The following is a 10,398-nucleotide window of genomic DNA, read 5'->3' as shown; positions in this document are numbered from 1 at the left end:
CGCATAAACCACATGTTTCATACGTCCGACATGGCGAGCTTGACAACGTGGCATGCACAGAATAGGTCCACAGATGGAGTTCAACGAATATCAACGGATTCACGTGCATGGAGCCACATTGACTCTACCTTCCTAGGCTTTGCCCGGGAGCCAAGGAATCTTCTGCTCGGTCTTACAATGGATGGTGTGAACCCATTCGGTCTGCGCTCAACTTCTTACAGTGTGTGGCCTATAGTCCTTGTCAACTACAATATCCCTCCATGGCTTTCTACGAAGAAAGGACATCTCATCCTTAGGTTACTCGTCCCCAGCCACTACAAAGTCAAAAATATGGATGTGTATCTTCATCCATTAGTTGATGAGCTTAAGATTTTGTGGGAGGAGGGGGTCATCGTGCAAGATATGAGCAAGTGCGATGGTCAACGGTTTGCTAATATTCAAGCCATTCTCATGTGGACGATGCATGACTTTCCGGGATTCGGAGAGTGCTCAAGTAAATAGGCTTTCGTTCTCATTGGTAATATCTATACTTTATCTCATTCAAGCTTGTATTCACTGGGTTGTGGTGTTGAAACAGGTCTGGTTACCTCAGTTTATTATGCATGTCTATTGTGGGGGCCAGAATTAGACTCCCGAAGGTCACGAACCATGAAGAAGATGGTATATCAAGGACAAGCCGCTTTCTTGCTAGAGGGTCATGAACTCAGGGAAGGTTTTCTTGGATGACCTCCAACACATATGAATGCCGTAAGCTGGTATGAGGTGAAAATGGTCCACACGGAGTCACATCCAAATGGAATGCGACGGTTCTCAGTTTTCTATAAGTTTCCATATTGGACCCACTTACAGGTCAACCACTTGTTGAATCCCATGCATATTTTCAAGAATGTCACTACAAGGGAATGGGGCAATAGCGACGCCGATTAGCGACGACGGATATCGGTGTCGCTATAGGTGTCGCTATTGGCGTCGCAACTGGCGTCGCTATTTGCGTCGCATTTGCGTCGATGCAAATAGCGACGCAAATAGCGACGCCAATAGCGACGCCGCAGGGAAAAAAAGCGTGGCCGAAACTAGAGCGCCGTTTTCATTTTCTTTTCTTCGCCTTTTGAGAGCGAGAGCGAGGGAGAGAGCGAGGGAGAGAGCCAAGGCTTTGTGAGAGAAGAAGAGGAAGAGACTTGCTGCCGCCGCCGCCACCACCACCGCCACCGCCGTTGTTCGCGAAGGAGAGGAGGAGCCCTTGTTGCAAAGAGAAGCTGCCCACACTCGCCATATCTCATTGGTGAGTCTCCCTCTCTCTTTCTTTTACTTGTTGAAGGTTTAAATCGTTCTGTTTTGTTTGTTTAGGAGAGGAAATGAAAGAGAAGGAGAGGGAGAGAAAGAGAGGGAGAGGGAGAAGGAGAGGGAGAGAAAGAGAGGGAGAGTGCATTCTCTCTCTCTCTCTCTCTCCCTTTTCCTTGTTTAATGTTTAAATTACTTTCTTTTTTGCTTGTTTAGGAGAGGAAACGAGAGAGTAAGAGAGAAAGAGAGGGAGAGGGAGAGGGAGAGGGAGAGGGAAAGAAAGAGAAAGAGAAATAGAGGGAGAGGGAGAGGGAGGGGGAGGAAATAGGAGAGGGAGAGAAAGAGAAAGAGAGGGAGAAGGAGGGAGAGAGTGCATTCTCTCTCTCCCTCCCTCTCCCTTTTGCTTGTTTAATGTTTGAAGCACTTTATTTTTTGCTTGTTTAGGAGAGGAAATGAGAGAGAAAGAGAGTGAGAGGGAGAGGAAGGGGAAGGAAATGAGAGAGGGATAGAAAGAGAAAGAGAGGGAGAGTGCATTGTATCTCTCCCTCTCCCTTTTGCTTGGAGGATGTTTAAATCACTTTATTTTTTGCTTGTTTAGGAAATGAGAGAGAAAGAGAGATAGAGAGGGAGAGGGAGAAAAAGAGAAAGAGAAAGAGAGGGAGAGGGAGAGGGAGAGGGAGAGGGAGAGGGAGAGGGAGGGGAAGGAAATGAGAGAGGGAGAGAAAGAGGGAGAGGGAGGGAGAGGGAGGGAGGGAGAGGGAGAGGGAGAGGGAGAAAGAGGGAGGGAGAGGGAGAGGGAGGGGGAGGGAGGAAATGAGAGAGGGAGAGAAAGAGAACGAGAGGGAGAGGGTGAGGGTGAGAGAAAGAGAGGAAGAGAGGGAGAGGAAGAGAAAGAGAGGGAGAGGGAGGGGAAGGAAATTTAAGATAATATACGTATTGATAATGGTATGCAATGTGCTTTGCATACGGCCACGTACTTCATCAAAATGAACCCAAAATTATTGTTATAGAAGAAGAAACCCTTAAATTGAGTATAGGATAATTTCTCTCAGGTCTTATGACTATGAGTAGAATTGATTGAAATAAATTTTATTACTATAGTTATAAAATTTCATAGATGGCGCGCATTAATTTTAAAATGGATTACTTATACTCAAAGCCGAGATATAACAAAAAATTATCTACCGGGACAAACAAATCGTTGAGCATGATACAAGGCCGAGATATAACATCGGAAAATCTCTCGACTACTATATACAATGCAAGGTTTATGGTCAACTTGCAACTTGACGTACATCTCCATAAAGCTATCCATTTAAGCCTCGTTTGCTGTAATGTAGATAAGATGGCAAACGAAGAAGGTCTTATTGTTCAAGACCGCGAGTCGTACCTTAATCAGCGTGTCCCATGTCCTTGCTCTCAATGCAAGTTGGCAATTAGACGAAAACACCGATTGTCTATAGAACACGTACGACGATTTGGCGAGTTTCAATCTGAGATCATTGATCAGGCGATTGCAAATTTTCAGCAAATGGTAATTTGAAGTTAGCATTTTTCATGCATTGTACTCTCAAGCTAATTGAAAACCATACACAATAAGATTCATGAAAACCCTGAAAGGCTTTGTGCGACAACGAGCTCGTCCGGAAGGTAGCATGGCGAAAGGTTGGTTGGTGTCAGAGGCGTTAGTGCATATCTCACAATGGCTACCAACGATGGAACCAGACAATGAAATGCTATGGACGCTGAAGGACGATGACAGGCTGACTGGAGATGTGGTGGTTGGAAATGGGGTAGAAAAAAGAATGGATGCCTCAATGGAAGAGAAGGTGAATCGCTTTTGTATGTTGCACCATGCCTCCATGGAGACGTGGCTCGCCAAGTACCAGATTGCAAGGCAAGATCGAGAGGAAGCGCAAGCTGAATTTCTACGCAGTACGCGTCACCAACCGATTTGATATCCCGAAGGCATGGAGGAGATGCCGCGGTTTATGTCAATACGATGGTTGTATGGAGCCTTGACCGCAACATCCAGCGAAGGGACAGAGGTCTCAATGGAGGAGTGGGAGTTCTCGAGGGGATGTAGTCCAAAGGTAATGAGGGTTTTAGAATGTGTCGTATCTAAATTTGCTTGCTACATCTAATTTGAGTGTTTCAATGTGCAATACAAAATATATAGTGCAGCGTGGTCGCGGGGACGGCATTTTCGGGTGGAGCGTATTGACCAAATGCGCTCCACAATGGACTGTGGTGTCATGGCAAGGTTTGAGCAAGAGAGCTGGCGATGAGCAACGGATCCGAACACGGTTGTGGATGAGATGGAGGATTTTGGGAACTTGCAAAGTATTATTACGGTGGATTATCGTAGCTTCTCCATGATAATATTCGATGTGCAGTGGTTCAAAGTGGTACTTGGAGGAGCTGGCACAACAGTTCGACGAGGTCCATCTGGATTTCTCGAAATAGATTCCGAAAAAAAATGGATGGATTTGCGCGACACCTTTGTGTTGCCGGCCCATTGTGAATAGGTACAACTAGTCATTTGCTTGCTAATTGTAATACGACATGGTTTATGTCACAATGGTTTGAAGCCGCTTTGTAAGTGTTTGTGAATAGGTAATCTTCTATCCAAATCCCCGACAACCTCGATGGTGGTATGTTATACCTTCAACTCCTCGAGGTGCAAGAGTATACGATCAAAGCGATGTTCCAGGCATAGATGAAGAAAATATGCAAATAGAGGGATCGAAATTACAAGGGGTAGAGGCCACCGCAAGCTTGGAGCCCGCATCGGCTGACAATGATGGAAATACAGAAGTCATAGAATTTTTTGAGAACGAGGCAGACTCGTTCTTTTGTGGTGACATGTCTATCGACCTTCCAGTGTATGCAGAGTTGTGTCAGGAGATTGGGCAACATGCTTATGCTTATGAGCATCCACCTTTTCAGCAACATAGTCATGATTATACATGTGAACCTTTCTTAATTGAGGAGCCCAGTTCTTATGGACGTGACAATAATGGTCATGCTTATAAGTACTCTTCTAGCTTTGATCAACAGCAAGTTCATAACTACCATGGTATCCTATATCCCCATCAGTTCATACCTCATGATTACCCAAATGTGATGATGAGTTCTTTTCAAAGTGCTAATGATGAAGAAGAGAGCATTGAGAAAGCTGAACAACAAGACTGGGATAATGAGCAACATGATCAACAAGAAGATGAGCAAGAAGACCAAGAAGATGTACAAGAAGGGAACAGTGCATAGCAAGATGTACAAGCTGATGACAACTTAGTTGATGAATCACATGAGGCACTCATAGATGTAGATGGTTATGATGAAGGTTTTAGACTCTTGGAGAAACCTCATGATAATATTCTTGAGCATCACTTTACACTTAATCAAGGTTTACAATAGCCATTGAATGCATTTGATAACGAGTATCTTGATCATGGTTATGATGACTCCAATGATGATATAATATATGATTTAGGCATACATGAATATGAAGATGGCATTGTGCTCTCTCTCTCTCTCGTTTATCTTGCTTTCTCCTTTTCTCATTTATCTTTGTCTCTCTCTCTCCCCTCTCTTTATATTTTTATTTGGTAATTAATGAAAAAATAATTAGTAATTAAATTATTAACTAAATAATAAATTAATTAGTACACGTGTATATGCATCTGTCTCTTTATGTGTGTATATGCATGTATTTGTGCATGGCCCTTATCTTCATTTCTCACTCACTCTCTCTCTCTCTCTCTCTCTCTCTCTCTCTCTAGAGTCATTAGGACTCAATAAAGTCATCAGAGAAAGAGAGAAGAGAGAGATATATATCTAAATAATTTTTTGGTGAGAGAAGATAACTCTATTGATTCACTTACTTATGAGGAGGCTATGTGTAGAGGTGATTCTCATTTTTTAGATAGCTAGGGTTTTCATGATGTGCTCCAAGAAGAACATCCATCGCATATGGACAGGTCCAACAATCTCCACTTCATCTACAAGATGCACAAGAAGGTGGATTTGTATCGTGAGCATGCTGGTAGGTAGGTATTTCTCAAAGAGACAGACCGTCTCCACTACTCCCCGCCTCACGGATTCAATAGAGGACGTCTTAATCTCCTTCTGTGAGATACATTGCACCAAAGTTGACAACTTGTAAATGGCCCCGCGTATTTCTGGAGTAAGGCATCCTGCGATCGCGATCGGTAGTACAAACTACCACAAATGAGAAAGCATCATGAACGATGGCTACACTCCAAATAGCAAAATGTGCACGCCAATTACAATCCATTCGTAGTACAAACCTAACATATCTTATGCCAGTCATGGGATTTTAGCCCTGATAATTGGTCATCTTTAGAAAATGCAAACCTGAGAGAACGCACCATACCCGTCGGAGTGCGGATAGACTTGACTATTTGCTTCACAATGCGCTCTTCTTTAGTAGACAAAACCCAAGGGGCGCGAGGTAGCTGCACGCGACCATCAGCACTCGACTGTGGCAAAAGCGCCTCCATCTTGCCTACCTCCTTCAAATCCATTCGTACCCCTATAGTGTCTCTCTTTCTTGTGATGTGGTCCCATAGCAAGCTGCCCACACACTACAAGATATAGACCTTATAGCGACGTTTAAAGCGACGAAAATACAAACAATAAAATTTGTCCCCGTCGTCGCAAAAAGCGTCGTTATTGACGACGCCATAGAATCGTCGCTATATGCGTCGCTATATACGTTGCAAATGCGACGCATATAGCGACGGTTACAGGAATTTGCGACGCTTATAGCGACGACAATGGCGACGCATGCAGTAAATTTGCGACGCAAATAGCGACGATAACAGAGATTTTTTTTTTTTGTGGTAGGGCAGCCTGTGTGCTGTATGAGAGCCATACAAAATAGTTTCTGCACTGCTGCATACAAAGCGTTTGCAAACAAAAAGAATGTATACTGAAATCATAAAACTGATAGATGAAATAAATACATGATATCGCATAAAATGCGATTGGTACAATCATAAAACAATATCACTAATACATAGAAAATGTCTACATAGATCGGGCGACTAAAAACTAAAGGTATGTGAGCTCTAAGGATCCAAGGGCGAGCTACAAATCCTCATCCCCCGAAAGCTCTTCCTGCTGCAAAGGAGCATCAAACGGATTCTGCAAAAAAAGAAACAACATATCAATCCACCATACAATAATGCATTCAAATATCTCATGGTAACTACGGACAAGAAAGATGAGTGACTTACTGGGCCGCTGCGTCTATACAATCGGTCGATCAATGATCTGAGACCGTGCCTCTCTGCATATCAAGTCTCAAGGCCTTGCGGATCGCGATTTGTAATGGAGTGCTGCAAAGAAAACAAAATGCTAACTGTTAGAAACATGATTGTCAGTACAAAGAATATCTCAAAAAAACAAATAAGCAAAACAAAAGAGAAACTTACAAAGTCCTCCAAATATGTCCTGTGGCCGCCACTCCCAAGATGATGTACCGATCCGGCCTCGATTCGTGCCCTCACCGCCTCCCGCTGCTGACTCCAACGTCCTGGCGAATTTGTAGCCTCCTCCCTCAGTCGGCGCCAGTCGTCTGCATCTAACCACTCGGGCTTTGGAGCCCCACTCTTGATTGCCTTGCGTGCATCGGATCATCTATGTGACATGTATGTACACATGCAATCCATCATCCAGCCTGTAGAGAATCTATCCACTGCGGCTGGCACCAGGAACTCCTCGTGCAAGGATGCTACTATGTACTCCTTACTCCCCTCCGGTATGTTCCTCCAATGATCCAGGACGTTGTGCTGAAAAACTTGTTGGTACAACTCCCTCATGTGAGCCATCACCCTCCTCCCCTCATCATTCATGATGATGGCTGCTGACCTGCCATCCACTAGGTATCCATAATCCCTAGGAGTGTGCCTTGTATGGGCCCTCTCCCATCTCCGTTCACGCTCTTGGGCATATCCAGGAGACCCCTGTACATCCGAAGTACCGACGGGGGTACCCTCTCCCGGAGTGCCACTCAAAGGGGTGCCACCAAAGGGGGTGCCACCAAAAGGAGTGCCACCAAAAGGCGTGCCATCTGCCGATGGCTGCGCAAAAGCCGGAGTAACTGGAGTGGACGTCCCCACAGGTGTAACAAATCCTGGAGGTGACCGAGCTCCAGCTGAATGACGAGACGGAGACACCGCGTCCGTGTCTCCATAGCAGCACCCCCCTGATCCTCCTGCAGTCGCAGTCCCTCCCTCTGGCCCAAGTCGCGAGCGTCAAGATCGTCTGCTCGAAGCTGAAGCATTTGATCGCGCTGAAGCTGATCTAGCAGAGCGCCCTGACAAAGAACGAGACAGCTCTTGATCTACCATCTCTCTGAATCTCGTGAGCTGATCTGGAGACATGCGTGCCATCATCTCCTGAAACTCCTCATCACTCATCCCTCGACTCATCCTGAAAATGTCGATACCTGCACATATAAAAAATGATGTTAGAATAATCAATTTGAACTATACAAAGCACATTAATATAAATCATTTTTGAAAAATCCCTCTTAAAATGCATATCTTATCTACCTTTATGGAAGATCTAAACAACGAATTGAGTAATACAATTCTCCAAGAATGAAGTATTCTATGGTCCTAGCCATTCTGCTGCTGCCACAGTTCAATGGAGTGATACTCTGCGTTATGACATGGTACATCATATCTATAAGAATTAACATGGTGTCTAGATGTACTTGCATAGTGCTCATGTTTACTTGCATGTTGTTGCTATCCATATTCATAAGATGCATGTGGATCATAGTATGTACCATCAGCATATACATGTTGGCCATAAGCATAAGCATCGCGTGCATAATGCCCATGAGAATTTGCATTAACTGATGGTAAGGTGGTTCTTTCAGCATGTACATGTGGTTGATCTTCTTGTTCTTTTCCCTTCATTTGTAATTCCATCCACTTAGTGAGCTAGGCAGCAAGGGTGTCTATAGTGATCTTCATTTGACCAATGCCTCCCATCAATTCTCTATGCCTCTCAGCATACCTTGTCTCATGAGAACTGAGGGTGTTAGTGAGCATGCTGAGGCTACCCACATCATGAGAGTAATCTTGATTTTCCATTTTAGGGCTGTTCTCGGTCCTTGGTTATTGTGCATCCTTGATTTGTTGCTGAAGATCTTCATTGGCCTTGGTTTTTCCCCTATTCCATGCCATGGCTAAGTGTAGTCCTGTTAGACCCCCGCTCACTGTTTTACTTGTAACTTGAGCTAGGAAGCTCCGATTGACCCACCTTTTGGTTCAAATCAAAGCTAAGGATCTCCTCTTTGAATAGAGTAGAAGCATGATGCTATATGTTTAGTAAAGAAAATTTTGTAATAGCAAATATGTAGCTGTTTTATGCAGTTCTGCACCTTGTTTGAGAGCAATAGGGGACTGTTTTGGCCTGTAGGGGATGGGTAGTGCCCAACTATAGTGCCCAATTGATAGGGGTTACTGAGGTCTGCAAATGCTCTTTGGGGCCTGCTCTTTAGTGCTGGTACTCACTCTTTACCTCTGTAAATTGACTGAAAATGTCTACAGCACCCTCTAAGAATTCAAGAGATATACATACACATGGTCTACACCATATCATTGGTGAGCATGAAAATGAGCATTCCCATGACCGTTCCACTCACATGTGAGCATCATACATGCACTGTTTGTTGCATTCATTGTCATAACTGCATACATGACTGCATGTGTATCTAAAGATACATTTTAGAATTGATTCTTAGTCATACATCATTGCAAGTACATCAATGGTACATGAATATGCCATATACATCAATGGCATAATCCCAAGTACACCAACATGTCATAGACATCAATGGCATCATCATGACATGCCAATTCTCAATGTCCCCAAAATATCTCTGCACCTGTAAACAAGTTTGGGCTCCGAACTTAGTTTTGAGAGGTGCAATGAAATGTTGAATCTTCTATTGATTAGCTGGACGTTGGCGAGAAGTCGCTTGGTCTTGGAGAAGAAGCCACATGCTCCCAAGGGCTCCTCCAAGCCTGCTGCTCATCCGACCTACCTCAAGATGATCAAAGAGGCCATTTCCACCCTCAAGGATAGAACTAGATCCAGCCAACATGCCATAGCTAAATTCCTCGAGGACAAGCACAAATCTGGCCTTCCTCCTAATTACAAGAAGATTTTGTCCATCCAATTGAAGAACTTATCTTCCAATGGGCAGCTTGTGAAGGTGAAGAATTCATACAAGCTCTCTGACAAGCTGAAGAAGCCAAGCAATCCTACTGCAGCAAAGGCACCTGATGCAAAGCCAAAGAAGCCTGCATCTGTACCAAAGGCTGTGGCAGCAAAGCTAAAGCTAAAGCCCAAGCCAAAGAAGGCTGCAAGCAAGTCTCCAAAGAAGGTGAAGGTCTCGAATGTGTCAAATCCTAATGTAGCAAACAGCACCTTGGAGATGGAGAAGAAGGTGCAAACCTAGCAAGAACTATTATTCTCTCATCTCATAGTGTGGTGATTAGTGCAAATAGCAACTAATAATACTCATTTACTACTAATCAACATGAGATTAATGCTATGTATTATGGTTATCAAAGGGATCCAAATAATCTCTAGAATCAAGCTTTAGGTGTCAGAGAAGCCATGAAGACTCAGGATAAGAGTTGGAACCATATTTCTCCATGGAAGCTTGGCTGAAGCTTGAGAATGAAGAGAGATAAGACTATTCACGTAAAGTAACTAGGACTTTTCCCTCTTCTACTCCATTTACCACTGTCTTCTAAGAAAATACCTTCAAAACTGACCAAAAATGACCCACGAGCTGCCAAATCTGGCCTTCTAGCCTCCAAACTTGGTCCAAGACTCCATTAATGCTCCAGGCATGTAGTCCTTGTGGTACAGAGATCCTTGATAACTGCACTACTACTCCATGTCATATTTGTACCTGTGTACCTATGGCTCTTAAATCTGTGTGACTAGAAAAAGATAACTGAATGGAATGTTGGTCAACTGGATCAAGAACCTATGGCTCTGATACCACTTGTCAGGAAGAGGACAGGAGAAAGAGAGAGAAGAAGAAGGGAGAGAGAGTAC

At 44.0% G+C, this 10,398-nt stretch overlaps 1 pseudogene; it reads left to right on the top strand.

The window, feature by feature from the left end:
- The first annotated feature begins 9,259 nt into the window (after positions 1 to 9,259).
- Positions 9,260 to 9,787, top strand: LOC148033744 (histone H1 pseudogene; annotated as a pseudogene).
- The last annotated feature ends 611 nt before the right edge of the window (positions 9,788 to 10,398 follow it).

This window comes from Lygodium microphyllum, chromosome 7, assembly GCF_053477565.2.
Source record: "Lygodium microphyllum isolate KBCC chromosome 7, Lygodium_microphyllum_v1.1.10, whole genome shotgun sequence".
In the NCBI taxonomy this organism is placed as follows: Eukaryota; Viridiplantae; Streptophyta; class Polypodiopsida; order Schizaeales; family Lygodiaceae; genus Lygodium; species Lygodium microphyllum.
Note: the sequence above shows the minus strand (reverse complement) of the source record. Positions and strands in the feature narration are given on the sequence as shown.